Source organism: Crocuta crocuta, unplaced genomic scaffold, assembly GCF_008692635.1.
Source record: "Crocuta crocuta isolate KB4526 unplaced genomic scaffold, BGI_CrCroc_1.0 scaffold102, whole genome shotgun sequence".
NCBI classification, from domain to species: Eukaryota; Metazoa; Chordata; class Mammalia; order Carnivora; family Hyaenidae; genus Crocuta; species Crocuta crocuta.
The window spans coordinates 2629837-2638185 of record NW_027530019.1 but is presented as its reverse complement, the minus strand read 5'-3'; the positions used below and the strand labels follow the sequence as shown (position 1 = coordinate 2638185).

The 8349-nt window shown below is 39.8% G+C and overlaps 1 pseudogene; it reads right to left on the bottom strand.

The window, feature by feature from the left end:
• Positions 1 to 5443: 5443 nt before the first annotated feature.
• On the bottom strand, positions 5444 to 7785 carry LOC144231800 (T-complex protein 1 subunit delta-like; annotated as a pseudogene).
• Positions 7786 to 8349: the final 564 nt, after the last annotated feature.

Below are 8349 nucleotides of genomic sequence, written 5' to 3'. Positions count from 1 at the left end.
AAACAAGTAACAAAAAGGCAGTAAGTACACACCTTTTGATAATTACTTGGAATGTAAATGGACTAAACTATCCAATCAAAAGACATAGGGTGACAGAATAATTAAAAAAGCAATACCTATGCTGCCTAGAAAGAGGCTCATTTCAGACCTAAAGACATTTAGATTGAAGTGAAGGGATGGAAAATCATTTATCAGGCAAATCAAAGTGAAAAGAAAGCTGGGGTGGGAGTACTTTCATCAGACAGTTAGACTTTAAAATAAAGACTGTAACAAGAGACAAAGAATGACATTACATAACGATAAAGGGAATAATCCAAAAAGAAGATATATTAATTGTAAATATTTATACGCCCATCAGGGAAGCACCCACATATATAATGCAGCCATTAACAAACATTAACAAGCAATCAAAAGTAACACAATAACAGTATGGCACTTTAACACTCTACTTACATTAATGGATAGATCACCCAAACAGAAAATCAACAAGGAAAGAGTAGCTTTTAATGACACAACGATCAGATGGATCTAACATATATTCAGAACATTCCATCCTAAAACAGAATACACATTCTTTTTAAGTGCACATAAAACCCTCACCAGAGTAGATGTTACCCCACCAAACAAAGCTTAACCAATTCAAAAACATAAGTCTTATCAGTCATCTTTTCTAAGCACAACAGTTTGAAACTAGAAATCAACCAAAAAAAAATCTAAAAACAACATGAATATATGAAAGTTAAGTAACATGCTACTAAACAATCAACAGGTCAACCAGGATATTGAAGAATTCAAAAAAATATATGGAGACAAGTGAAAATGACAACAATGATCCAAAAATCTTAGGGATACAGCAAACCTATTTGAAGAGTGAAGTTTATAGCAATATAGGCCTACATCAAGGAGAAAAATTCCAATCAACAACCTAACTTTATTTACCTAAAGGAGGTAGAAAAAGAAGAAAAAACAAAACCCCAAACTAGCAGAAGGAAGGAAAAAAAAATAAAGATTAGAGAAGGAATACATGGAATAGAAACTAAAACAAGTAACAGATCAATGAAACCAGGAGCTGGTTCCCTGAAAAGATGAACAAAAAGCCAGACTCAGAGAGAGAGAGAGAGAGAGAGAAAGAGAGCACGAGAGAGAGTGTGCACATGTGAGCAAGTGCACAATCAAAATCAGAAATGAAAGAAGAAAAACAACCAACACCACACAATACAAAGGATTACAAGATTATGAAAAATTATATTGCAACAAACTGGACACCTAGAATAAAGGACAAATTCCTAGAAACACATAACCTCCCAAAACTGCATCAGGAAGAAATAGAAAATTTGAACAGATTACCCACAATGAAATTGAATCACTAATTGAAAAACTCTCAAACAGAAGTCCAGGACCACCTGGTTTCACAGATGAATTCTATCAAACATTTAAAGAAGAGTTAACACAGGGGTGCCTGGGTGGCTAAGTTGGTTAAGTGTCTGACTTTGGCTTAGGTCATGACCTTGTGATTCATGGGTCCCATCCTCACATAAGGCTCTGTTCTGACAGTTCAGAGCCTGCAGCCTGCTTTGGATTCTGTGTCTCCCTAGCTCTCTGCCCCTTCCCCATTCGCACTCTGTCTCTCTCTCAAAGATAAACATTAAAAAAAGAAAAAAAGGAAAGAAAAAAGAAAAGTTAATACCTAATATTCATGGAGGCCAGTATCACCCTGGTACGAAACCCAGATAATGACACACAACAAAAAAAGAAAACTGTAGGCCAATATCACTGATGAACAGATGCAAAAATCCTTAAAAAATATTAACAAACCAAACCCAACAATACATTTAAAAAAGTCATTCACCAAGATCAAGTGGGATTTATTCCTGGGATGCAAGGAGGTTCAGTATTTGCAAATCAATGTGATACTTCACATTAACAAGGATAAGAACCATAGGATCACTTCAATATATGCAGAAAAAGCATTTGACTAAGTCCAACAACTATTCATGACAGAAACCCTCAACAAAGTGGGTTTAGACAGAATGATAAAGACCATATATGAAAAACCCACAGCTAACATCATCAAAACCTGAGAGCTTCCCCCTAAGATTGGGAACAGGACACAGGTGTCCACTCTCACCACTTTTATTCAACATCACATTGGAACACCTAGCCACCACAGTCGGATAAGAAATAAAAGGCATGTGGGACACCTGGGTGACTCAGTCAGTCAGGCGTTTAGCTTCAGCTCAGCTCATAATCTTGCGGTGAGTTCGAGCCCTGCATTGGGCCCCGGGGTGACCGTGTGGAGCTTGGTTGGGATTGTCTCTATGCTGACAGACCATAACCTGGAATCTGTTTCAGATTCTGTGTGTCTCTCTCTCTTTGCCTCCCACCTGCTTATGCTTGCTTGTTCTCTCTCTCTCAAAAATAATAAACATTAAAAAAATTTTTAAATAAAAGGCATCCAAATTGGTAAACTAGTAGTATAACTCTTACTATTTGTAGATGACATGACAGTATACACAGAAAACCCTAAGGTGATAGAGGTGGGGGAGAGGGGAAAATCGGTGATGGGCATGGAGGAGGGCACTTGTTGGGATGAGCACTGCATGTTATATGAAAACCAACTTGACAATAATAGTGTGTGTGTGTATATATATATACACACACATATACATATACATACTATTTACAGGGAAGGTACCGTTGGGAGAAAATGGGGTATGAAGCAAACATTTACCCAGAAGAGCCCCCTAGATTCTAAAAATGCAGGGAAAATTTGAGAGAAGATAGTAACAGACATAGTGTTCTTTCAGGTAGGCAACAGATAAGGCAAAAATTTGAGAGTCCCAATGCTTTACTGGCTGATGGGAAAGATTATCACTTGAAAATGCGCTTCAACCCAGTACTCCATGAGTATCTTGAATGGTCACATTCATCAGTCACACATTATGATAATTTTCTTCCTCTTAGGAGCCCTAACTACTTAGTTTATGGAATAAGCATCCACATGCTAAAACCAATGAGAAGATGATTTCTTTGTCTTGTGGCTAGGTACTGCAGTAAGAAAACACTCTCCTAGGGTGCCTGTGTGGCTCATTTGGGTAAGTATTGGACTCTTGGTTTCAGTTCGGGTAATGATCTCATGGTTCCCAAGTTCAAGCCCCTTCTTAGGCTCTGCACTGATATTGCGGAGGCTGGTTAGGATTCTCCCTCTCTCTCCTGCTCTCTCTGAAAATAAATAAACTTAACACCACCACCACCACCAACACGTTCCCAAGTGGAATGCCTCACCACTCAGCAATGTCAGTGCTGCTCACCTTTAGGATATTGTTTCTCCACAGATGATTACACGTGTATCTAATCCTTAACTTACTCAAAACCCAGACAGGTCCTAGGTTGAACATTCAATGATGGTTGGAACAATGGCTCCACAACTCCTCCTAAAATGCTGTAAAAGTGAAAAAAAGTGCTGGAAGAAAGGAAGGCCATCAACCAAAATTCAAATGAATTTTCTAGTACGTAGAAAACAACTATCACACCCATTCACTAACCTATACAATTAACCAAGAAGAGAGTGAGAGATAAATATTAGGGAAGAAACATTAGCTAGAACTAGTGAGTGTTGAAAATAGCTGGATTTAGAATCCACATTAAATTTCTGGGAGGAGTGGGGAATGGGCACGGAGGGGGGCACTTGTGGGGATGAGCACTGGGTGTTATATGGAAACCAACTTGACAATAAACTATTTAAAAAAAAAAAAAAAGAATCCACATTAAATTTCTTACTGATTCTCCACATTCCATCCTACCCCAAATCTCTGACCTCTGTCCTGTGAAGTCTTTTCTTCCAGACAGCTCTCTCCATGCACTGAACACCACCCATTCAAGAAAGAGTCTCAATTAATATTGTCCACAGAAACCTGAAATTGAGTCCTGAGTCATTTTTGTGAACTTGGGATAGGGCCAAGGAGGGAGGAGTCAATCCCACCAGAACCACAAGTTTTAAGAACAAACTTAGGGCAGTTTCCCCTAAGAAAACTGAAGGTTGTCAGGGGAAATGGGGAAGACAAAATATCCTCTCTAGATTCCATTCTCAATAGCAATAGAACCCAAAATGTTAGAAAACACCTAAGAATATAGGACCTATTTGAAGGAAATCACAGGAGATCTAAAAAAAAAAAAAAAATGAAAGAAGAGTTCATGTTCTTAGAAGGGAAGACAAAATGTTGTAAAGATACTACTTATTTCCAAATTAATATATAATCCAACCCCATTCTAATAAAAATCCTAAAGCAGTGTCTTAAGGGATTCTTTATAAAGTGTTTTTCAGAACTCACCTTAAGCAATTCACAAAAATTGTCAAGGATATTTTTTTTTTGCCAAGGATATTTTTAATGTTTGTTTATTTTGGGGGGGAGGAGAGAGAGAGAAAAGGAGAGAGGGAGGGAGGGGATCTGAAGTGGGTTCTGTGCTGATGACAGAGAGCCCAAAGTGGGGTCAAAGTCATGAACCATGAGATCATAACCTGAAAGGAAGTCAGACACTTAAGTGATTGAGCCACCCAGGCACCCCCCCCCCACCTTTTTTTTTAAGAACAGTGGGGAAGAGATTAGATTTAGACCACTAGATATTCAGGCATACATTAACATGTGGTAATTCAGACAGTGCTATTAGTCAAGGAAAAGGCAAATCAACAAAACAGAACACAATTTCAAATCAGTTGGGGAAAAAGTGGACTATCTGCAATGCTGACATATTTGTACCAATTTTTAGAAGAAATTAGACCTGTTTCATACTGTACTAAAAATCCCAAAATTGATCAGTGGCCCAGAACATAGAAGATTTCCTTTATAATCTTTGGACAAGGATGACCTTCCCAAAAAAGACCCAAACTCAAAAAGCCGTAAGGCAAAAATTTAGGATGATTTAATACTGGCAAGAGTGTACAGAGCAAAGCATTCCCTACCCTGGGGTAAGTTTAATGTATATAAACTAATGCAGAATTTCTCTCTAGGATTCTCTCCTACAGACATAGTCATGCATGGCTATGCATAAAACATCTGTGAGACACTGTTTCTCATAACCCTTAAAGAAGAAACACCCTAAAATACAGAGCAATGAAAGGTTACATCAGCTTGTCCTGCAATGCACAATACACTGGGATGGAACAGTGAGGCAGAGCCACACGTTCTGAAGACAAAGGACTCATAAGACTAGTCACAAGAGCAGGTCCAGTTTTTGTAATGGCCAGTAAGCCCTGGAGGGATACCATACTATTTTTTGAAACCAAGTGTTTAGTATTTTCATTAGATTGTATAAATACCATTTCAAGCAAATGCCAAATGGAAGAACAAGGAACACCAAGGCAGTCTCCTGCTCCAGCCACACTATCAGTGGCCATGACGATGCCAGGCAGCCAGTGTTACCTGGATTACTCTTTGCCACATCATCACTTTGTACAATGTTGCAGAGTTTCAGTAGCTAGAATCAGTGCACTGACTTAAACCAGCAATGGGTGGACAACAAGTTCTTCCAAAATTGGAAATACCACCCTTTTGGACATTAGTGCCTATAGTTTTTCTCCTTGGGCATGCTGTTTTTTCAGTTCTGGTACTGCAGAAATGGGATTCGGGCCAGCAGCTTCAGTTAGTGTAGATGGAATGACTTCCATTACATCTACATTAGAACACAGCATTCCATACCACTCAATGTTCATGAATATTCAGTTAACCATAGTGCCAACTCTGTTTCTGGAGCACCACCTCCCGTAAGAGCTCTTGCTTCACTAAACAGCAAATAACACATAGGGCATCATGAATAGAGCACTGGGCTTCTTCAATCACCATTTTGTTAGAACCCGCACAATGAGAACTTTTTTCCAGTGATGTTGAATAGTTTGACCCCTCAGCTAGCTCAGCCAAATCTAGCATGTTATCAGGGAATTGGTCAATATGAGCAACTGGCTTGGATCCAGTTGTCTAACAGATGAGGTCAGTGTCTTCTCTTCCAATATCCCCAGCAACCGTATCTTCATCTGTTTAGGAAATATAAGGCAAGATCACTGAGAGCATCTCTTAAGAATAGACTTCTATAGGGGCGCCTGGGTGGCTTAGTTGGTTAAGCGTCCGACTTTCACTTAGGTCATGATCTCACGGTTCGTGGGTTCGAGCCCCGCGTCGGGCTCTGTGCTGACTGCCAGCTCAGAGCCTGGAGACTGTTTCAGTCTGTGACACCCTCTCTCTCTGGCCCTCCCTGCTCACGCTGTCTCTCTCTCTCTCCTAGAAATAAATAAAACATTAAAAAAAAAATTAAAAAAAAAAAAGAATAGACTTCTGTATGAGAACATTATATCCAGCTTTAAAATTTTGCTTCATGGAATTTAGAATACAGGCTTTCTTCTTAGCACTGGGCCCATATGGGCATATTGGAAACTATTATGTGATTATCCATATCCGTTTTGAGAGCAGATAAGGAAAACTACATAAGCCCCATCTTAGCTTTTTCAACTCTGGTTAGGTCATCTTTTGGGTGAGAACCAGCCCTTCCACCAACTTGCAGTCATCATTTATCCCACCCAGTTTCTTTATATATTTAACCCATATATAGTTTATAAATAAACTATACATACCTCATGTATATGTAAACCATACACACATGTCCCTGGTAATTACCAACCTGGTATCCATGATGTTGTTTTTTTCAATTTTTAATTACACCTAGACGAGAGATCATCAGTATTTGTCTTTCTCCATCTGACTTATTTTACTTGGCACAATGCCCTCAAAGTTTCTTGACTACTTTGGTATCTTTAAGATCTACACCAGCAGCAGTGGCTGAGTCCATCAGTTCCCTTGCTGCATTTCTACTTACTGGAGAAAGAAGACTTAAACACAGAAAACCTTGGAGATCAATAAAGTGGCTGCACTATTTCTCTGTCACACAGTTCCATGGGTCAAGACATGTTAAGATTTCAACACCCTCCTTTCCTGATTCCATCTGGAATGACTTGGAAATGATGGTTGGGTGAATCCCTTTCTGAAACAGCTTGATACTGAAGTCTAAGAGAACCAGCAGTGATGACCACCCATGTGGTGCCACCTCGTGCTTCTTTATCTTGAGCCTTAGCTCCCTCAGCATTCTGGCTGCTGGATGGAACACTTACATTTGTTTCAGAATGGTGGGGCCATTGATAGGAATGGTCATATCACCTTTCCCGTCTTCTATCATTTTATCCTTTTGGTCCCAGGCTTGTTCTGATAGCATCGGCAACAGCTTTCGTCATGGAGAGGTTGAAGTAGATTTGGATTAGCTTGTTGTGGTCCTCATTGGTGCTTTTCTTGAGGCTGCTGGCAGCTCTGGTGAGCACCTAGTCTGGAGTACCCCTGCTTGGATGTGGCAAGCTTAGCAGCGCTGGGTGGGCTCAGAAAGGACAGATGGATGTGGATTCCAGCTGGCTGCAGAATAATGGTGTGTGCTGTTAACCACTGAAGTGGATTACAACAGGTCACTCCAAAATATGAAACTTTGGCATAGTATTTTGAAGTGAAGGCAACTGAGAAATGGCACATACAGGAAAGGTTCCCTGCCCTCCACTTTTCTGCCTAAAAGTATGGCATAAATTTTCTGTGAGAAAGGTGACCTTTCTATAAAGAGTTTTTGAAGTAATCTCTACCCCCAACATGGGACTCAAACTCACAATCCTGAGATCAAGAGTTGCATGTTCCACCAACTGAGCCAGCCAGGTGCCCGGAGAAAGGTGCCCTCTTATACCAAGAAGGGAAGAATGCTCATCACTGGAGATAGGGATCCACACCAAGAGGAGTCTGAATGAACTTGACTAAAGTAATGCTTATCTTCTACTAGTTTTCCGCCAATCACTTTCCCCAGAATATACCACCTCTAGAAGTCCAACCCCTTTCCTTTGCCTACTTGCTTCACAATTTATCACTCTTTGTGCAAATGGTATGTAAGCCCTGAATCTACACAATCCTTTTAAGTTTTCACTTATTTTCTATTAAGTCTCCTATAAAAACATCAAATAAGATCCATATAGCTTTTACATGTTAATCGGTCTTTTGTCTGCTAAATTCACAGTCCTCAGCTACAGAACCTAAGAGGGTAAAGTTTTCCTCTTCATCACCTGGTTGACTGCAGAGTAGAAGGTGGAAGAAAAGGACTTTTTATGAGCTCCTGTATTGATTAAACATTTAAAATAAATAATTATATGTATATTTAGGGGCGCCTGGGTGGCTCAGTCAGTTAATCGTCTGACTTCGACTCAGGTCATTATCTCATGATTCGTGGGTTCGAGCCCCGCATTGGGCTCCATGGAGCCTGTTTCAGATTGTGTACCTC